We start from the raw sequence: 23,463 nt of genomic DNA, 5'->3' as shown, positions 1-23,463 counted from the left end.
GAAGTTTAAGCCCAGACTCCGAGGATCCCCTTTGGACCATCACCTTTTCCTCTCCTCTCTTCCCCAGCATGGATCAGCAGCAGACAGGGGCTGGGAGGAGGGAGTGGCACACACACAACCTGGCTGGGGAGGAGGGAAAGTTAAAGGAAAACAAAAGAAGGTGGCATTCGTTTTTCCTGCCCATTCACAACATTCCAGTGTTAACAGGAGGAAACTGACACTAAAACAATGGGAGGAGGGGGATGTACCTGGAGCAGAAACGCAGCAATCAGGGCTGCAGAATACAAGGGAGGAGGCGACCTCTTAGCTGGGGAGGAAGATGGACTCGCACTTGACAAGGCTGCAGTAGCTGAAAACTGTTATTTAGGGAAAAGGGACATAATTGTTTTCTTAAAAGAAAAAGGAGGACTTGTGGCACCTTAGAGACTAACAAATTTATTAGTCTCTAAGGTGCCACCAAGTCCTCCTTTTCTTTTTGCGGATACAGACTAACACAGCTATTACTCTGAAACCTGTCAATTTTTTTTTTTGTGAATCCAAGTATCTCCAGGGCTGTCTCGTAAGCTGGTAGCATTTTAAACGAGGGAGCGTTCTAAACAATGCAGAGTTGATTTTAAAGGTCCCATCAAGAATGCAGCACCTTAGAATCATAGAATCATAGAATATCAGGGTTGGAAGGGACCCCTGAAGGTCATCTAGTCCAACCCCCTGCTCGAAGCAGTGTTGTGCCAATAAAATAAAAACCAGCAGGATCTTATTAAAGGGAAAAAGGCAAAATACCACATTTATTGTGAATACAGAAAGAATCATAGTAAGCAGTTAGTTCTAGTTATAACATTCCATTCAATCTCATATTTATTCACACATTCATTCATACAAACACACACACACACACAGGTTCTGCAAGGTTGTTATCATAGTTACCAGCCTTAGAGTTGCTCATGCGAAGCCACTGGCCAGGTGGCCTGGACATGAGGAGGGAGCAGGGCCTTGTCAAATGCTCATCTGATGCTCCTGGAAGTTGGTTTGCAGAATCAGACCCCAAAGTTCTCACTTTTTAGAGTCTATTTTTATAGGAATTTCTTCCTATGCCAGTCTATGGGAATTGCTTCATCATGCTGTTGCTGAATCAATCAGCAGATAGCACATTCCTGACGGCTCCAAGATGTTATCTTGTTCTTTGGTTCTCCCATTCTTGAGGCTGTTGGGTGGATTCCAGTCTGCCCTCCGGGGGGTCCTCTGGTTATTTCCACTTGACGCCTTCTTCAGCCGATGGACACTGGATTCTTAGGCTGGCACCTCCCTGATCATTCAGTTATTATCCACACCAAGCATCCATCCACATACATCCTCTATCTCTATTTTAATCACAATTGTTAATACAACAAAAGGGTGGGGAGTCTCTGGGTGTTGTTTCTGTTGTTAGAGTATTGCTTTGAGTCTCTCTCTCTGTGAATTGCTTTGAGAACAGACTCTGTCTTAGAATGTACTAACACAATTAGCAGCTTGCAAGTTTCACACATAGAGGGAGAGAAACAGTACCAAAAACCAAGAGACCTCTTAATTAGTAATACCCTGGAATTTAAACTCTGGGGAATCAAACTCATTTGTGATTTTAATACAGAACTTCTTTAATATGATCCAACATAATCCCCCTTTTGACACTAAGATTTATAATCGTCAGTGTCACTTTCTATGTAGCCTATTCAAGAGAAAGTACTGTGAGGCTATTTGAGTTTGTGATTCCAATTCATGCCACATACATGATCCTAGTGATGTATCTTTACTACAAGGTTCTGGGGCAACAGGCAAGGTGAGGCACACCCACTTTTGAGGAGTCCATTCGGTACAACCTCTAGTGTCCAATAGCTTCCCTCCCTCCCCAGCCCACTGGCTCAAGGTCCAGGGTAGCCAAAAGGATCCCATGTGTAATATGGGGAGTGGGTTAACCTTCAATACCTTTGCCTCCAGGGACTGTTGGTGTGCAATTTTGACAACAATTTCTCCCATTAACAAGTCTGGTTTACAATACTGGAAACATATTGCATCCATTCATATTGATAAGTGTCAAACAATGATCTCTTTCTTTTTTAACAAATGCATCAAACCCTTAATATTTCCCAATATGACCCAGAACATTTTGTGTTCCAAAGTAGCTAGTGCAAGTATCTGCATTTCAGTGCATCCCATAGCTATGGCTGTGTAGTTTCCTATTTCTAATATTTTTTTTTCTTATGGATAAGCCATGTGGTAGTATTAAGCCATTACTAAAGATTCCATCGGCCTTTTAGGTTACCCAGACCAATTTGGACCAAGTCTACATTGGCATGTACTTGTTTTTGTATCAGGCTGTCCTGTAGCTGGGACAGAAAGCTTAATTTATTTTTAAGTTCCTGCAGGTCTTCAGTATTTTTTTTTTTTAAACACACAACAGTGCTAGCAACAAGACAAAACACAAGACAAAACATAGAACACAGAACACAATTTCTATTGTGACAGTAGATTCATGGTATTGGGTTGCTTTTCAGCTGGCATCAGCTTTTCCTGATTTTCTGAAAGACAAAAAGAACATGTTTCTACCCCTTTTGGGGTGGCAGATTATTGCTTAAAATATTTCTTTTACAAATACCCTGGCTGATTGCAGGCAAAACAGAGAAATTGCCCCCATATTTTCCTGTTTTTGTTCTATAGGCAGGCCAGGTTTCAATGGCTTTTATCTTTTAAGGGTTATGGGGAAATTATCCCACTGTTTAGTCATTAAATCCCTGAGTTTTCCTTCTTATACAGCAGACCAAGTTTATAATGTTTTTCCTGCTGTGTTAAGCTTTAAGTTTTATTTACAGGTAATAACTGAGAAGCATCATTACCATACGACCTTAAAGGATTTTTCCAAAAATCATACACACTATACGTTGTTACAGGGATACTTATTATCATTAAATTTATTAAAATTATCTTGTTATCCCATGCCTTTTATTTAGACAATTTGTTTGCTGACCAGGTATGTCCTTTATCTGCAGCTCCTTTGTGCTGCTAGTTCTTTCCTTCCTTTATCATTTAGGTAATTTGCATTTTCACAGAAACTTCCTGCTTTTGGATTTAAAGCCATCAGCAGCTCAGAGACTCTATCTTAAAAGGGACACAATCAACTTTCACCAGAGTTTTGATTACTTTTAACTTCTGCTTCCAAAACACACAGCAATCTGAAAAAGAAAACCCAACCTATTGTGGCTCCCTTTGGAGCCCTAATAGCATTTTAATTAAGTAGCATGGTATGTTTGCATTTCTTTTGCCCCTTCTACAATATACCCTGCACATGTTCTGGGGCAAATGCACATTCCTTCCATAGTTTAACTTCTATAACATTATCCAGATCCATTTTTACATAAGGTGTCACTATTTCTTTTTTTGCTTACAGAGTTTTCATGCACCTTTATCAAAGTGACAGTCTGATTACTCAGAGCCATTTTAAGACTCAGTGTTTCTAACATTGCTTCTTTTTGTTTTGTGCACCTCACCCCTGCTGTTGCTTCAGAGAGGCACTGTCTTTTTTTAATTTTTTTTTTTTACTATAACTCTCATCTGCTATTTTGTTACAAAAACAAACAAACAAAAAACAAACAAACAAAAAGAATAAAAAAAAATTTTTTTTTTTATATTCTCCTGATTTTGACTGCCCTGCTGCAGCCACAACTTAAAAACATTTTAAATTTTGTAAAGCATTGAGTTACCTTTTAAGGGTTAAATGCCAAATCCCAAAGCCAAACAACACTAATTACCTGTGTCTAGCAAAAAGGTCTGTCAGTTTTGCAACTTTTGAATTAAAGAGTCAAATGGATTTTTAGTGGCATCATTTAAAACAAAAACAAAACTAACTGGTCCTTAGAACTTTACATATTTACACACACACAGACAGATACATACACGTTTTCTTTTCCTTAACATCCCTTCCACACTGCTCTGTTTTTTACATCTTACATTCCCTTTATACATTTGAGGCAGTTAAGTTCCAATAGAACCCTCTTATGTTCTTTTATCAAATTTGACTAAATTGTCCAGTCAAATGATTTTAATCAGATACTTTATTTTTGCCTGGCTAATTTACAGACATTCCTTTGGAAAAGGGCCCATTTTTCTTTCAGACTGGCTGCAAAGAAACCAAGAATGCTCTTTCTCTAACACTTTTCCTTTTTAACATTTTCGGTTAAAAGTTGTTTGGGTGAAATACAAAGTTTAACTGCTTAATTCCCTCCAGCCTCTGCAGAGTTAACTTTTTTTTTTTACTCTCTTGTTGTATTCCTGGAGTGCCTCTTTCACTATTTTCAGCTGGCTTTGGGTATTTGTAGCCAGCACCTTCCAATTGTCTGCTCCCTTTTCCGTTTGTGCCTTTTCCTCTTTACATGAGGACAAGCGGAGGGAAGAATCCTTACATGCCTCCCACAACAACCAAATTGCTGCTGCATCTCTTTTGGCAGCACTAGAAGGTTTGTATATGAGGATATACTGAGCCAATCTATCCTCTAGGTCCGAAATAGTGCAGGCATCAGCTAGGGCTTGTTTAGTCCAAGGACTGTGCCCACATTTTTGAAGGATTTGTTTAAAAGGTGTAATTTCTTTAACAAAAGGTGAGGTTGGAGTTCCTTCTGACTCCATTCCTCCCTCTGGTACTGGCTTACCCTGTTTTCTTTTAAACATCTTTAACATGGATATTTCAATCTCTTTGTCACTGCTGGTATTACTTAGCAAGTGACACAGCCTAGATTCTGAAATCATAGCTTAATCTATGCGTTTTTCCCCTGCTACCTTCCCGGAGGCCAGCAGGTCCCCTGCTACCTTCCCAGAGGCCAGCAGGTCCAGTTAACCTATTTCTCCCTGCTACCTTCTCGGAGGCCAGCAGGTCCGGTTAACCTGTTCTTCCCTGCTACCTTCTCGGAGGCCAGCAGGTCCCCTGCTACCTTCTCGGAGGCCAGCAGGTCTAGTTTAATCTGTTTTCCCTGCTACCTTCTCGGAGGCCAGCAGGTCCCCTGCTACCTTCTCGGAGGCCAGCAGGTCTGGTTTAATCTGTTTTTTCCTGCTACCTTCTCGGAGGCCAGCAGGTCCCCTGCTACCTTCTCGGAGGCCAGCAGGTCCGGTTAACCTGTTCTTCCCTGCTACCTTCTCGGAGGCCAGCAGGTCCCCTGCTACCTTCTCGGAGGCCAGCAGGTCTAGTTTAATCTGTTTTCCCTGCTACCTTCTCGGAGGCCAGCAGGTCCCCTGCTACCTTCTCGGAGGCCAGCAGGTCTGGTTTAATCTGTTTTTTCCTGCTACCTTCTCGGAGGCCAGCAGGTCTGGTTTAATCTGTTTTTTCCTGCTACCTTCTCGGAGGCCAGCAGGTCCCCTGCTACCTTCTCGGAGGCCAGCAGGTCTGGTTTAATCTGTTTTTTCCTGCTACCTTCTCGGAGGCCAGCAGGTCTGGTTTAATCTGTTTTTCCTGCTACCTTCTCGGAGGCCAGCAGGTCCCCTGCTACCTTCTCGGAGGCCAGCAGGTCTGGTTTAATCTGTTTTCCCTACTACCTTCTCGGAGGCCAGCAGGTCCCCTGCTACCTTCTCGGAGGCCAGCAGGTCTGGTTTAATCTGTTTTTCCTGCTACCTTCTCGGAGGCCAGCAGGTCCCCTGCTACCTTCTCGGAGGCCAGCAGGTCTGGTTTAATCTGTTTTTCCTGCTACCTTCTCGGAGGCCAGCAGGTCCGGTTTAATCTGTTTTTTCCTGCTACCTTCTCGGAGGCCAGCAGGTCCCCTGCTACCTTCTCGGAGGCCAGCAGGTCTGGTTTAATCTGTTTTCCCTGCTACCTTCTCGGAGGCCAGCAGGTCCCCTGCTACCTTCTCGGAGGCCAGCAGGTCTGGTTTAATCTGTTTTCCCTACTACCTTCTCAGAGGCCAGCAGGTCCCCTGCTACCTTCTCGGAGGCCAGCAGGTCTGGTTTAATCTGTTTTTTCCTGCTACCTTCTCGGAGGCCAGCAGGTCTGGTTTAATCTGTTTTTCCTGCTACCTTCTCGGAGGCCAGCAGGTCTGGTTTAACCTAATAGAAATGCCTAGCTCACTAGAGCTGGCGGTGTGCACATCAATATTTACAATAACTGAGGTTTTTTACCAATATTCCCCCTTTCGCAATTCTCCACCAAAATGTGGTAGTATTAAAATAAAAACCAGCAGGATCTTATTAAAGGGAAAAAGGCAAAATACCACATTTATTGTGAATACAGAAAGAATCATAGTAAGCAGTTAGTTCTAGTTATAACATTCCATTCAATCTCATATTTATTCACACATTCATTCATACAAACACACACACACACACAGGTTCTGCAAGGTTGTTATCATAGTTACCAGCCTTAGAGTTGCTCATGCGAAGCCACTGGCCAGGTGGCCTGGACATGAGGAGGGAGCAGGGCCTTGTCAGATGCTCATCTGATGCTCCTGGAAGTTGGTTTGCAGAATCAGACCCCAAAGTTCTCACTTTTTAGAGTCTATTTTTATAGGAATTTCTTCCTATGCCAGTCTATGGGAATTGCTTCATCATGCTGTTGCTGAATCAATCAGCAGATAGCACATTCCTGACGGCTCCAAGATGTTATCTTGTTCTTTGGTTCTCCCATTCTTGAGGCTGTTGGGTGGATTCCAGTCTGCCCTCCGGGGGGTCCTCTGGTTATTTCCACTTGACGCCTTCTTCAGCCGATGGACACTGGATTCTTAGGCTGGCACCTCCCTGATCATTCAGTTATTATCCACACCAAGCATCCATCCACATACATCCTCTATCTCTATTTTAATCACAATTGTTAATACAACAAAAGGGTGGGGAGTCTCTGGGTGTTGTTTCTGTTGTTAGAGTATTGCTTTGAGTCTCTCTCTCTGTGAATTGCTTTGAGAACAGACTCTGTCTTAGAATGTACTAACACAATTAGCAGCTTGCAAGTTTCACACATAGAGGGAGAGAAACAGTACCAAAAACCAAGAGACCTCTTAATTAGTAATACCCTGGAATTTAAACTCTGGGGAATCAAACTCATTTGTGATTTTAATACAGAACTTCTTTAATATGATCCAACAGCAGGACCAATTCCCAGTTAAATCATCCCAGCCAGGGCTTTGTCAAGCCTGACCTTAAAAACCTCTAAGGAAGGAGATTCTACCACCTCCCTAGGTAACGCATTCCAGTGTTTCACCACCCTCTTAGTGAAAAAGTTTTTCCGAATATCCAATCTAAACCTCCCCCACTGCAACTTGAGACCATTACTCCTCGTTCTGTCATCTGCTACCATTGAGAACAGTCTAGAGCCATCCTCTTTGGAACCCCCTTTCAGGTAGTTGAAAGCAGCTATCAAATCTCCCCTCATTCTTCTCTTCTGCAGGCTAAACAATCCCAGCTCCCTCAGCCTCTCCTCATAACTCATGTGTTCTAGACCCCTAATCATTTTTGTTGCCCTTCGCTGGACTCTCTCCAATTTATCCACATCCTTCTTGTAGTGTGGGGCCCAAAACTGGACACAGTACTCCAGATGAGGCCTCACCAATGTCGAATAGAGGGGAACGATCACGTCCCTCGATCTGCTCGCTATGCCCCTACTTATACATCCCAAAATGCCATTGGCCTTCTTCATCACCTGTGGGAAAGACCTTTAAAAACTGCCTTAAATAATCCAAAAAAAGAGCCACTGTTCAAATGAGACTTGGCTGGTTATGGCTCCAGCCCCACTGTTGAAGCGTTGTTGAAAGTACAGGCTGAGTTATATCCAGTACAATCCCACTGAGCGGTATGTGGTAACCAGGAGTGTAAATCAGGGCAAAAAAAAAAAGACTGGTGCCTGAATATAACCTTTTCTTATTAAACTGCACATCCCAAGCACCTCTTTACTTTTTGGGATTAGAAGGAAATGCTCTATTTTAGGGAGAATGAAAGGCTATTTGGGAGTTGATGGCCCAGAGCAGTGGCAGGCAAGGGCCTGGATGAGGGCTGGACTCAGTCACTGGTATCAGCTATTTCTTTTTTCTCATTCAAATGGATTTTGGGTCATGGCGGACGTCCCAGCCATCATGTAAAATGCTTCCCTGTGGCCTTTTGACATGGACACAGAGGTATCTCACTGCCAAGTCCCTACCCTCGGAGGCAGGGTCATCTCCCACCTCTGTGCAGCCAGTGGCCCATGCTTGCCACTACTATGATGGAGCCTCCGCATTTATTTATTGACAAAATGTGCAGAATTTTGCATAATTTTAAAATATTGTGAACAGAATTAATTTTTTGGTGCTGAATTCCCTCAGGAATATGGGGTGCTGGGCAGATGCGGGGGCTGTGAGGGGCCACTGGGCATAACAGGGGTCTGTGGGTGGGAGATCGCTGGGCATAGGGATCTGTGGTGGAGATCTCTGGGTGAGGAGGCACTGGGTATGGGGGTTGCTGGACATAAGGGGGTTGGGGTACTGGGCAGCGGGGCAGTGTGGCGGGGCACGCTGGCAGCTCAGGGCTGGAGTTGGTGGGAGGGACGTGCAGAGGTTGGGGTGAAGGAGGCACAATTAAACTGTTTTTAATAATGTGCATGTGAGAAGTTTTCCAATTCTGTAAGCTTATCTTTGTGTTGCTAAGAGCAAGTCGGGCATAGGGGCACCAGTTTAATAATACTGAATGGGGCCCCATGAATCCTAAGGATGGCCCTGAGAGAGACCAAACAGTGTGGCAGTATGGGGGTGGGGTAGGGTGACAGGACAGGTAGACAAAGCAGTATGACAACAAAATACTCTGTTTCAGACTTTAGGGTCAGAAAGGACCATTATGATTATCTAGTCTAACTTCTTGCACATTTCAGGCCACAGAACTTCACCCACCCACTCCTCTAACAGACCCAAACCTCCAGCTGAGTTACTGATGTCCTGAAATCATGATTTAAAGACTTCACATTACAGAGACTCCACCATGCACTCTATTATCGATGACAAAGGAAAGCAGCATCTTTCAACAGAACATAAAAATTCAGGAGGAGTCACACAAATTATCTCTTGCAGGAAAGATAAATGTGGCAATGTTACAAAAAAACCCTGATTCATAAAAAAAAAATTCATACATTTAAAGAAACAGTTGTGACACAGGAGGGAAAACGAGAAGGAGAAGGTGAAGGCTGAGTTGAAGAGTGTGTTTGAAGCATTTGAAATTTGGCTTTGGGCCCCATTCAGAGCTATCAGCTTTTATGCAGTTGAAAGGCAATGAGGTTTCTACAAGGTGAGCACTGCATTTAAAGCACTCCTGCATTTATGGACTTTCTGATTATATATAGAATTAAAGCCATATCTTGAAGTGGAGATGGAGTTAGTTGGGATGAGCGCTCAGATGCTGCCTCAGAAGCACATTTCTGTTGCTCCTCTAATACAATGCATATGCAGCCTAGTTTGGTTAATAGCAGAGGTTTGTGCACATGTGTGTAGCTCCTTAGTAGAATACGATGCCACTCATGGTAGAGTACACAGTGCCATATGTGTAACAGCAGAGGCACTATGTGACCCTAACAATCTCGTCCTTCATCTGTGAAAAACGTATCAGAAATACTCAACTAGACGTTTTGGTAAAGAACAATACAGCATGGTAAGGTATGGGGCATTTGTTTGAAAAGATCAGCAGCATTTTAAGCCAAGCTAAACCATATTTGGTGACAAGAAGGTGTGAGTAACAGTAGTGCGCAAAATAGTAGTCCTCTAATTTTTGACAGGCCGTGTGCGCAAAAAATTTCTTCTGTGCAAATTTTTGTGCTTCTGTGCAAACTTGTGTGTGCACGGTGCTTCGCCGTGTGCGCAGGGTTTAGGATCTGTGTGTGTGCAGCTTAGAGGGAACAGTGGTAGTAGGGTATTAATTTTTCGTTCTTGTAGTGACCCATCCACTCCCAGTGTTTATTCAGGCCTAATTTGATGGTGGGTTTTTTGTAAGGACAGGTTCCTGGGTTAGTGTTTTTGTTGTGTGGTGGGTAGTTGATGGTGAGTATTTGCTTCAGGTTGGGGGGCTGTCTGTAAGCGAGGACTGGTCTGTCTCCCAAGATCTGTGAGAGTGAGGGATCGTCCTTCAGGATAGGTTGTAGATCCTTGATGATGCGCTGGAGAGGTTTTAGTTGGGGGCTGAAGGTGACGGCAGCTCAATGCTATGCTTTGGGTGAGCATAGGTGGGAGAAAATAACTTTTGCTGACTCCTCTCAAACCTGGGGCCAGTTCAGTTCCTGGTGCAACTTAGAGCGCCTCATGGCTTTTCTAAATTGCATAAGTCACAACAATCCCCAAAGGACAGTTATGTTAGTTGGAAATTGTGGGAGTACAGGGCAATTGGGCCATGGCACCTTCTATTAGACACACACCTAATATGTCCTTTATGCCAGAGGTTGGGATGAGGGTTGGTGCAGAGCCATCTGCACAGGCATAATGGTCAGGAGACTAGTTAACCAAGCTTTGCAGCCTCTTTATGCCAAGAGCAAAGGGGTCATAGTGAGGCTGCAATCTGGTTTATAGTTTGTAAAACACTCTGCAAATCGTCGGGATTAAGCATGCTATAAGTGAAGTATTTTATTATTGTATTCACAAAAGGAAAGTCTTGAAAGAATCTCATGAATCATATTGCTGTAGTCTGCAATGTGGTTTGCTGGCCCATATGCATCAGCTGTGATTAGAAATGCACCAATCCTTGTTCTTGGGCCAAATCTTTCAGTCTTTACTCAGAAAACCCCCCACCTCGCATTGATATCAATCTCCAGCTCAAATCTGTTTATATGGGAGAAGTTGCACTCGATTCTCTGGATGCACAGCCACAGTCTCTGATTGGAATTTATTTTTCGTGAACAATTCAGACTTCACTCCTCTGTTTTATATTTTGCATATTTGATTTTCTGGACTCTGGTGAGAGTTTTGCATTAGTAAGTAGTACAAGATTTGGTTCCTTCTCATCTGATACATTCTCAGGGACTCTACCCAATAGAAAGTTACTTGCTTCTCATTGGCTTAGTTGAAATTCACATCTGTTATGTCTGCTTTGACGTTCCCTTTTCTAGAAAGGCTGTGGTGATGCATGCTCTTAGTATGAGTTGTTGGCTGGGTCTTGGCAAATTTATCATCTGTGATTCACAGTTATACCATTGCAAATTCATCCACAATTAATGTTTTTGTGAATATACATTCTGAAGTGGATTTTTTCTAGTGGTAATTGAATTACGATCACCAACCCACCAGTTTTTCATTTTCTTTAAGGTATAAGTGAGCACAAAGATTTAAAAAACCTCTTGGCTATATATTTTTTATCTTCTTTTAATCACCATATTGTTTAACTAGGCAGGATCAGTTCTTCAGAGAGAATCAACAGTTAATTTGTGACCCTAAGTGGTGGTGTCCATTGGGAAGACTAAAGAATATTTAAGCTCAGCCATCATTTTACTGTTTATTTTCATAAATTAATTGTGCATTTCACAATGGCTGTAGGCAACATGATTAATATGAGATGTGAAAGCAATCAAGTTGAAAGAAAATGGGAAGGGACTAGATGAGGGCGTTCTCGCTCTCTGTCTGCTTGTTTTGTTGTGGTTTGAAAAGCTATTCAATTGACCTTTGGAATGTACTGAAATTACCTTGATATCTAGCAGGTATATTAAGGTCAATTTATCATTAGGCATATTCCCATTGCAAGTATTGTTTAAAGCAATCTAATAGCTACATAGATTTAGTTCCTCCCCCCCACCGCCTTTTATCGTTCTGTACCATACTTCAAACCTAAAGCACTCATGAAAACAATTGCTTTCCAGATGCAGGTCAGGTTTCATTCTTCAAATGGGGAGGCTCCTTCACTGAAGACACTTTCTCTTGCTTGCTTATTATTTCAGCTCTGCAGTGTCCTCCCGCCCCCATTCTGGATTCATTACTATTCCTTTTGAAAAGAGAAAAATGATATAAAAGCCCTTTGTCATTGCCTTATTTCTTCTACCTCTTTCAGGCAATGCAATGCTTTTCTGTATATGAACAAGGTGAGGCTGATTGAATTAGAAATTCTTTCATGTAGTCATCTGAATTAGACTTTTAAATTGCAGGGGAAGGATTAAACTAGATGTGCAGCAATGCTCTTATAAGATATTTAAAGTCCAGTTCTGCTGGCAGCTGGCTGAGATAGTCACAGTATTAGATTGCCTCAGCAAACTGACTGGAAAAGCATGACCTTGACATCTTTGCTTCTGTTAGTTTGAAATAAAGGTTGTACCAGTCACTTATAAGAGGGGAGAATACATTACAAAGCTACAGGGGATTAACACTGAGTAAATTTTGGAGCCCAAATCTGTTTGCATGGGAACAGCTGCGCTAAATTCTCCTGAGGTAAAGACACTTACTCTGTTTTGAATTTCTTATTTGTGAGCATTGTATACTCAAACGGTCTGTTTCCTGCATGTTGGGTTTATTTTTTAAATTATAGTGTTCCCAAAAATAAGCCAAATAAGGCTATATATGGATATTGAGTGAGTTCAGCAAAAACAAAAACAAAGAAGTGTTAATATCAATAGTCCAAATGCAGAAGCAGGGAGCCATGTTGTTGTTTTACCTTTTTACATTAATGTAGTGGCTAGAGGTAAGTCAGTATCGGGGCCTCACTGTGCTAGATACTAAACAAATACATGTATAAACCTAGTCACTGCCTCAAAGAGTTTACCATCTAATTCATAAATCCATGAATGTTTCTAGGGAGTTCTTTTGAACATTTTTACAACTAACCCCAACACTAAATCTCTTATGCAGCAATGAGAGGACATATCCCTGGATCTTTAACTATAATAATAGGCTCAAAATAGAATCCCTAAATGGCATATGTTACATTTGCATGCTTACAAGGGCTGAAATATTAAGGACTGCCAATAAAGGTTCCACTTACCACCAGTTCTGATGTGGATTTTTTCTAGTGGTAATTGGATTATGATCACCAACCCGCATCAGAATTGGTGGTAAGTGGAAACTTTATTGGCAGTCTTGGCAAAGGGGCTAACAAACTGATTTATCTGTTATTCATAGACTTTCATAAGTATATGCCACTCCTGTACAGTAGTCGGCACCAAACAGATAACAGGTGTCTCTTGTGACACTCTAAAGTCACAAATCAAAATAATATAGTCCAAGATAAAATATGCAGAGTGTGGGTTGTAGCTACTGTAGGCTGAATGCTTCATGGAACAGATGGGATTTTAGACATTTCATGTAGAAAGACATATATCAATAGGGAGGTTACTTCAGGCATATGGTGTAGGAGGATAGAAGACTCAGATGCCAGAATGGACAAAAGAAATAAACAACAGTGAAGATAGAAGCTAGGCATATCATAAACAGAGAGAGGGGGTGAAGCAGTACATGAGACCATGTGTATAAACTGGAATAGAGCTAGGGAAAACTTTGAAGGAGAGCATATGCTTGAACCTGATATGGAAGAAGAATGGAGAGCCAATATATAAATTCAGTGAGTAAATTAAGATGAAGATGTACCTAAACTGAACAGCCCTTGAGAGATGGTTCCTCCAGAACAAGTTCTGAGGCATATTGACAATGCAGTCTAGAAGCTCCTAGTTCTACTCCAGATCATACTCCATGGATACAGAGAGAATTTCTCCAGGGCTCAGTTCATCAGAGTACTAAATTCTCTTTACAAATAAAAGAGAGAGAGAGAGAGAGAGAAAGACAGGGAGCATCTTGTACTACAGACAACTAACCAAAGGTCCAAATGTTTCTCCTATTCTATTTCAATGTATTGGCTCTTGTGTCTAAACAGCCTGTGGATTTATTGTGCTTTCAGCTACTGATGGAATACAGTGACTTCAGAATCTGTAATATCACCATCATGTAAAGCTTGAAGTTGAAAGATGCCATCATTGAGCATTCACGTGCAATAAAAAAAAGCTCTGCAAAACTGTAAGAGCAACTTCACTGAAAAATAACTGCCACAAGGTATTGATGTATTTCATAAATTGGCTGGGGTCAGCAGTTTGGTCTCATTATATCTCAGTAATTCTGACATAAATTCCTGGAGGAAGAATAATGTTAATCCACAAGGTTCCCATTGGCTCAATAATCAGAAATATCTGACGTAGCCAGGAAGGCTCAATAGCTGGGGAATTTACTATTGATTATTTCCTTTCTTGAAGGCAGGGAAGTATCAAATGGTGCCCATTCTAAAATTAATGGGAAAGGATCTTAGGGGAAGTGGGAATAAATGAATAAGGTTAGAACCTTTTCTCAAGCCAAGTAAATACAGAATAAGAATTAGGTTCTATTCACAAGATTGAATACAGCATATATTGGAGTTTGACTAGGTTTAAAGAACAGAAAATAACATGCCCACTTGGATATACTCAGCATAACTCAGTAAGTAGAATCCACATATTTGTATTAGCTGCTCAAGTGAAAATGGTTAAAACAATTACTGATACTGTTTGTATGAACCAGCCATATAATTTGTCCAAAATAGCTGTAAAATGTCTAATAAGTCTCCTATTTGTCATCAAATATTAAAAGTTTAAAAGTCCTACTTTCCAGGGAGCTAAGTGCTATGTTTCCACATTTCAAGGTCTGAAAAAGTCAGTTCCCCTTGGGTTAGAAGAAAAAAGAGGAAGTTGCAGATACTCAGATTGTTGAAATGAAGTCTTGTTACGGGGAATTCTGAGGATGTTGTCGTTGTCTATTAGACATTGTCAAAGGCAAAAGAAAAAAGAAAAACCCCTACAAACAGACAAAACCTCACACCACAATCCAGGCTTTAAGATCCTCCATGATTTGAATGCTTAACAACCATTTTGTTGCTATCACAACTATGTATTATTTATATTACACACACAAAAACTTTATGAAAGGAATGTTAAGTGCGCAAAGTCAAGCCCTTAAATATTAGGAAATGCTCATGCAACCTTAATTCAGACCTCTTGTCATTATACATTATGATACAGTCTTTAGTGACATGATCACCTACTATTTTTTTAATGGGATCACACTACCTGCTCCACCTATAATAATGTCATAGGTGTCTGTATGGAGGGCTTTACCAGCAGAGAAAAAAATATGGCTTTTTCTTACCCACTGACACTTGTAATCTAAATAGGATATTAAACTATGCACAGTACTCTAAATTGCCAAGACATATCTCTAATCTAAAACTGCTACAATTTGGCTCCAAGTGGCAAAGGACCGCATTAGAAATATCTTTTGTGACAGCACTGGCCTTCCTACAAAATTCCCAAAGCGCTTCACTGAGTGCTCTGGATGGAAGACCTCCCCAATAAAAAGAATTAACATAGGGAAAACTTGTGAAAATGGCATTTATGAATTCTTGTAGCTCAGACATTATTTTGTTTTATTAACTACAAATTAGTTACAATTGCACTACCTTGTGAAAGCTCTATATTTTCAGTGGCATTGAGGAAATAGTTTCAAATTATGAACAATTATTGTGCAGTGAACAAGCACTATTTATAAGTACTTGCTTTGATGGCTTATCTGTAAACTTACTTTTAAAGCTTGACAACCTAGGAAATCCCAAAGATAAGTCTCAAGTTTAACTCTTCACGCTTCTCCACAACCGTCACTCTTGCTGTCTTTTTTATTTTTTTTTGTAAATACAAGTTTACATTCATGGCATACAATACCATGTTATTGTATGAAAATACAAAGGCCAAAGCTCCACCCACTTTTTGTCTCTCCATCTGTCCAACTGTGCACTAAGGGGCTGCTTTCTCCAGTTTGCTGCTAATTGTGATATGGGGAGCCTGAACAGAGAACTAAGGGAGAGTTACATCCCCTTACTGATTTGGGTAGGCAAGCCAGGTGATTCATGAGTTCGTGTGTGTGTGTGTGTGTGTAAAATTTACACAAACAGTTTGCAAGGCACATGGTACCCATTAATGGAAATGAAGCTTACCATCTGGCAATTTTGTCTGGCAAAATCCAAGTACAGTTTTCTCTTTTAATCCCGGTATTTGTAAAATGTGTGAGCTCCAATCCCAATTAGAAAAAAAGCAGGCTAAAAAAAGAGCTAAAACAAAACAATCAGCAGCACTTGTTAAATTATGGACCAGTCTGCTTATCAAAGTTCTGTGGCTGCACGGAAGTCTTACAGTTGTTCCTATAATATTTAAACTAGAAATTGAGTGTGCTCCTTTGTGATTGAAATCAGTCTATTAAACGTGATAGCACTTGGAGCTTGAAAACCCTAAATAGAAACATAGGTGGCATCAGTGGTGCATTCAGTCTCAAGCTATTCAATACATTTCTTGCAAGCCAAGTCATTTGATTTCAGCAATACAAATTTCACACTAGGTGACAAAAGCAGCATTAGAATTCAAACTGTTTTAGAGGAATGCAAAGTTTATAGAAAACTCACATAGAGAGGCTTATGGGGATCAGCATTTCACTTTGGGATCAATGTCTTTTCTCCCACAGGGTTGCTCACTCTTGTTGGAAATATCTTTACAGTATACAGTGGCTGCATGTGAAACCAAATTCTTATTGCAACCTTGAACCAACATAATCTGAATATTAATGTTTAGCATAGAAGCCACAGGATTATAGTGAACCAAGACAATTGATATCTGGCTGGAGTTTAATGTTGAGCTGGAAATGATTATAGACTCGGTAACTTTCTCTGTCTTCTTATGGCCAGGTACTGAAATCAACAGGACTCCTTGCAGAGTAAGGTGTTACACTCAGTGTGAGTCGGGGGATAAGAAATCTGGCCCTTCGAATGTAAAGTCTTTAGGGCAGGGAACATGGGTTTGGTTTATGTTTGTGCAGCATGTAGCATGGTGGGGCCAGAGTACTGATTAAGGTCTTTAGGCACTAATGCGATATAAACCCTAAATAAATAAGAATATTGAATTACTGTAGTCATGTGCTCAAATAGTTCCAAAAGGAATCAGCGATTTTGGGTATTCTCCCCCTGAAAAATCAAGCCCATTTCAAGTTGGGCACCCAGAAATTAAGGTGCCTAATAAGCACTACTCACTTTTCAACGTTGTGGCTGTGGCCACTAGTACAGAGAGCTAGTCATTTGCCCCTTCGCTGAAAGTGATGGGTGTTCCTTTGTCTGGAGAGCCTGGAGTTGATTTGATTATGTCAGACCCTAATCACTCAAACCCAACAGTTGTAAAGGATCAGAACCACCAACAATCAATCAAATCCTTCAAAGATGTAAAACCTACAAAAACTAGTAGTAGTTTTAAAGGATTTTACAAGAAAGTTTTTTGGGAGAGGGGGGCTGAAGTGGGGAAGATAGGGGTTATGTTTATCTATGATTAATGATTGTCTCCCTAAATAACATAACTCTCAAGACATGTGGGAGTAGGAACAGACCATCAGGGAGAGAGGAAAAGGAAATAAAACACTTTAATAGTTTTTGTGCTTGACCTTCATAAGAATGGCCAGACTGGGTCAGACGAAAGGTCCATCAAGCCCAGTGTCCTGTCTTCCAACAGTGGTCAATGCCAGGTGCCCCAGAGGGAATGAACAGAAGAGGTAATCATCAAGTGATTCATCCACCGTCGCCCATTCCCAGCTTCTGGCAAACAAAGGCTAGGGACGCCATCCCTGCCCATCCTGGCTAATATCCTCCATGAATTTATCTAGTTCTTTTTTTGTACCCTGTTATAGTCTTGGCCTTCACAGCATCCTCTGGCAAAAAGAGTTCCACATTGTGTGAAGAAACGCATTGTGTGAAGAAACACATCCTTTTGTTTGTGTTAAACCTGCTGCCTGTTCATTTCATTTGGTGACCCCTAGTTCATGTATTATGAGAAGGAGTAAATAACACTTCCTTATTTACTTTCTCCACACCAGTCATGATTTTATGGGCTTCAGTCATATGCCCCCTTAGTCGTCTCTTTTCCAAGCTGAAAAGTCCCAGTCTTTTTAATCTTTCTGTCCTCATATGGAAGCTGTTCCATCCCCCTAATCGTTTTGTTGCCCTTTTCTGAACCTTTTCCAATTCCAATATATCTTTTTTGAGATGGGGTGACCACATCTGCAAGCAGTATTCAAGATGTGGGTCTACCATGGATTTAGATAGAGGCAATAGGATATTTTCTGTTTTATTATCTACCCCTTTCTTAATGATTCCCAACATTCTGTTTGTTTTTTTGACTGCCATCATGTGCTTTGATGGCTGCATATGAACTGAATATTGTAGCAAAAGTCAGATCACAGCACTGACTGCAGAATATAGGGACTCTTAATACATCGTTTGCAACTTGATGCTGTGGTTTTCCACATAGCATGAATCCTTAACATTAAGGGGTGTGTATTGTGTAGATCATAGGCATACTGCTAGTATTGTCAGAGTTGTTATACTAGGCAATTAACTGCTAAAGCCCATCTGCCTTCTTCCAGATGTAAAACCAGTGAGATTGTCTTTCTTTACTCAGGGTTTGGACAAAGAAACTCAAGTGTTGGCTATTGTGTGGAATCTCTTCCAATATCACCGGCTGTAGTGATCTTAGGGTATGAGATGTGTCTGTCTCATGGGATGCCCTTCATAATATGTCTCTCTTCTCTATCCCACCCTAAGCCACTGAATCAATACCTCTCTGTAGAGAATAAGTCAGTTAGGTGGAGTATTTTTTTTTATAATTATTATATGCCCCTTCAGTTCACCTGTTTGGTATTATGCCTGTGTGTGTCTGAATGCACAGAATTAAAGCAAAGTAGTCTATAAAGGAATGGACTCACTGGCAACAGGTCCCCTGGAGTGAAAGAGCTTATGGTACCAAACTGAGTTGAGCCTAGCAGGTTAATACATTTGGGAAATGAGGCTGCAGCCCAGCGATCAAGTCTAAGTGTGACTGGACCACATGGTTCCACCCAGAGTGAGGTGCTGGAAGCCAGGCCCATCACTAAAAGGGATGTACTCTAGAGAGACAAAAAGGGTCTAAAATGCAGTTTGTCCAGTAACCAAGGCAGGTCTAACTCAGCTTGGCACCTGTACTTTCACTCTGGGGACTTGTGACCTTAATTTTTCCTTGCAAACATTGTAAATTCTCCTGAGCCCAGCTAACTCCCCCATCTCTGGCTGGGAAAAAGAGACCGTCCTGCTTGCAGCACTCTCTGTCTCTGTGTGTCACCTTGCATGCCTGTCATTTCTCACTGACACTGCCTTTGCAGCCCACCTACTCCCTTCCCCATGCCAGCATCTTTCAGGTTTAGGATCCCCTTTGATCCTAGGTTTAGGATCCCCTTAGTCCTGGAAAGAGTAAGCTTAGTTTAGCCTGGATGGAACCAGGTGTGAGTGTATTTCCCAATAAACAGCTTCATTATTGTTTCCTCAAGGACTCTTATCTGGGTCATTGTTTAATTTCCTGCTGGTTCTTCCATACAGCCTCCTTTGATTTAACATCACACAAGTAGCCTGAGGGGTATATGATATTTATAACAAACAAACAAAAACTACACAATTCCCTCATTCTTCACACTGACTTATTTTTCTTTTCCTCCTGATCACGAGAGTGGCAGCATGGGCGGTGTGTGAACCACAGGCTTAGTGAGGCTAGCCCCTGGCCCAGCCCACCCCTTTTGCTTGAGGCCCCCCAGAGCACCGGGCAGGTGGCGCATGGCCCCCCAGCCCTGGAAGCCTGGGCAGCATGGCCCCAGTGCTGCTCCCGCACAACCCTGGGTGTCCCCACACACCCCGAGTCTCCTGGAAGAGGAGCAGCCTGCCTGGGCTGGGGCCATCTAGTGGCAAGCGGGAGGGGGCCTCGGAGCAAAGCATGGGTGGGGCCATGCAGGGCTGTTTGGGGAGGCACAGCCTTCCCTTGCCTATGCTACCCGCCACCCATGAGTGGCAGCAAAGATAGTACGCACATTCTTACAAGAAAGTGGGCAAAACCCAATTTGTTATTGGTGGCAATGTCCAGACCCCTCTGCTATACATGAGGCTATCCTTTCATTTCTATTTTGCTTATACTGTCTCTTTTCAGATGTTTCCACTTACTAGTCTCAGCATGACCCCAAAGAGCGTGGCAGGTGTTTGGTACATTGAGCCAACAAATATACATCAGACCTGTGGCAACATCTGTTGCCTGTGGCAGTTGAGAAGATGGTGAAAACCTGGAAATTTTAATGTGGAATGATTTTCTTTAAAGGAAAACAATTATTCCAATTACTCCAAAACTAAAAGGCATGTGTGGCCAAAAAAAAAAAAAAGACCACAAATAGTAAGGAGGAACACCAGGCACAACAGCTCCTTCTCAGTCATAGGGGATCAAACTCAATTTGTCCCCTCCCCGCCCTGTCCAGTAGCTCTCTCAGAAGTGAAAGCATTGATGTTGAACATATAAAAGCAATACCAGTCTTCTGCTGCATGACAGCTAGGGGCTAGTTCAAGTCAAGAGGCATAGCATGAAATGGATGCCATGAAAAACAATTACCGAGCAAATCACCCATCTGAATAGGCTGGGAATAGAAGCCTTTCAGAGCTCATTTGTGAACTAATGTTACCATTAAAGAGGGTTTGAAGAACTGACCCCCAATTCTGTTGCTGCTGACATCTATATATATATATATTTTAAATAGTATTCCACAGCTCTGAGGCTAGGAACAGAAAAAAAAGAGCGGAAACAAAGCCAGGAGGTTAATTTCTCATCATTATGGAAGGCGAACTGGTGGTGTATTGGTGAATTGGAACAGTAAGTCTGTCACACTACTTTGGGCAATAAATGAATAAACCTGCTCTCCTCTATCCAACTTCTCAAACTAGACATTGGGCTAGGTCAGAAACCCAGGTACAAATACCTCTGATCCTTATGGAAGTTTGGATGTGGATCATTCAAGCCCATCTCTTCACTGGGACTTTACTCTCTGAGTTGGTAAAACCGAATAAGGATCATTTGCTTTGGCCCTTAGTGGATACACACAGCCCCTCCAACATTCTGATAATACTCTTAAAGTTATGTGCACAAACAGTAATTTGAAATTCTACCTTTACTCCTAAAATTAAACAGTTCCAAAATGTCTGGGAAGTTCTCCCAGTGGAGAAAGTAACTCATAAAACAAACAAAAAACCTCAGGCACTATTATGGAATCTGGACACCATTCACAAAGTATTCTCTTAGTCATGGCCTTGCAAAAGACCCAGATACTCTGACCAATTTTTCCCTGGAATAGTTATAATATTGAACACATAAAAATCACTCTGCTGGTTGGTTAATGCGTGTTTATCGCAAATGTGCACAGCCATTTCAAGAAACTGCTAATTACAGACGTAACATTAGATCTATTAAAAGCAGGGAGGGTAAAAGTTTAAATTGTTCTTACACAATGTAACTGCTATCCTTTAGGAAGATTATTTACATGTTATCAGTTATCATTGCACTGACTGATGCAATACTATAGTCAAATCATACAATAATACAACCAACAGTTTTGTAACTTTGTTTACATCTCTTCTGCACTGTAAAATATACAGAATAAAAATAAATAATCTGCTTCTGCTAGCCACTGATGTCAATGAAGTTTTACCCATTTAAAATTAGAGAGATCAGAATCTGGCCACAAAGTATGAATGACTCCAATAAATGAGGCAAAAGTCCTGGCAGAAAAATAGTATGTGATTAAAGTCTGTATCCTGATGCAGACATACAAGGGGGTCAAATTAAGGTTGCACATGTAACCTTAATTCTGGCATGTCCTAAATTTATGAGTGCTTGATTTTGCAACTTTAACATTTTTTAAACATAGTTTGCTTAATTTCCTAGGTTTTTAAACAAGCAAACTGGAAAAGTAGATATCCCATCATATGGAATTATATTGACATCCACAGGATTATCAGCAGGGTTGGAACTTTTAGACCCAGAGTACAGACTTTGATCTAATGGAGCAGTTGATAGCAGTAGTAGATTGTCATCTTATAAGTGGAGCAGCAGGGATGAGGCACGCTTTCCTAGTGGGTTTCACATATATTTGCTGACAGCAGAGGAATGATGAGAGTCAGGAATCTTGGGTTCCATTCCAGGTTCTGGAGGAGAGTGTAATTTAGTAGTCATAGATCCTTTCTGCCTCATCCCTTCCAAACTGTCCCTTTCCTAGTCCTCTCTCTCCTCCACTCTCAACTCAGTTCTAGTCCTCTCATCTATCAAATCCCCATCTCCATCCCGGTCCAGTTCTAGTCTCAGCCCTTGCCCCTTCCTAGAAAAGCTCCCTTTCACTGTTTAGCCAGTCACAGTCTTCCCCTGCTTCTCCTACAGTCCCTTTGCCCAACTAGTTTTTGTCCCAATCTACTTCTTTTGCCATCCCAGTCTGATTCTCAAAAAGAACAGGAGTACTTGTGGCACCTTAGAGACTAACCAATTTATTAGAGCATAAGTTTTCGTGGGCTACAGCCCACTTCATTGGATGCATAGAATGGAACATATAGTAAGAAGATATATACATACAGAGAACACGAAAAGGTGGAGTAAGAGGCTAATTAATTAAGATGAGCTATTGTCAGCAGGAGAAAAAAACTTTTTTAGTGATAATCAAGATGGCCCATTTAGACAGTTGACAAGAAGGTGTGAGGATACTTAACATGGGGAAATAGATTCAATATGTGTAATCACCCAGCCACTCCCAGTCTCTATTCAAACCCAAGTTAATGGTATCTAGTTTGCATATTAATTGAAACTCAGCAATTTCTCGTTGGACTCTGTTTTTGAAGCTTTCCTGTTGCAAAATTGCCACCTTTAAGTATGTTACTGAGTAGCCAGAGAGGTTGAAGTGTTCTCCTACTGGTTTTTGAAAGTTATGATTCCTGATGTCAGATTTGTGTCCATTTATTCTTTTGTGTAGAGACTGTCTGGTTTGGCCAATGTACGTGGCAGAGGTGCTTTGCTGGCACATGATGGCATATATCACATTGGTAGATGTTCAGGTGAACGAGCCCCTGATGGTGAGGCTAATGTGATTAGGTTAATGTGATTCTCATTTGCTTTGCATTTGAGTCTGGAGGTCTCATCCTCCAAGGAGCCACAGGGGGAACACTGAAAGAGTAGGAGACACAGTCAGGTCCAGTGCCATAGCAACTCCCACCTGATGAGCAGCAGTTGCAAGGAAATTTGTGCTCAACTCCTTCTGTCCCAGATTGGAGCATAGCCAGTGCAGTGAGAATTTTTGAATAATTTAGATGTCAAACGCTACTGAGCATGTGTGAACTGTGATTTTTCGAAGGCTCATAACTTGGCCCAACGTGGGCAGATTTTCACAGGAAACAGGAAGTCGCACAACAGGGCAACCCTCTGTCAAATTTCTAGTCCCTGCTCCAAAGCATAAGATTTTCTCAGTGAAATGGCTGTTATAGATATTTAACCATGGGCCAAAATACATTTTTCATTAACTTCATTCTTAGAAGTGGCTGAACCGTTTTCCTTGAAACTGAAGCAGACACCCAGCATGGAAAATGTCAGTCTAAATAGTTTAAGTTCGG

The sequence above is a fragment of the Caretta caretta genome, chromosome 7, assembly GCF_965140235.1.
Source record: "Caretta caretta isolate rCarCar2 chromosome 7, rCarCar1.hap1, whole genome shotgun sequence".
Classification (NCBI taxonomy): Eukaryota; Metazoa; Chordata; order Testudines; family Cheloniidae; genus Caretta; species Caretta caretta.
This window is presented reverse-complemented; position numbering follows the sequence as displayed.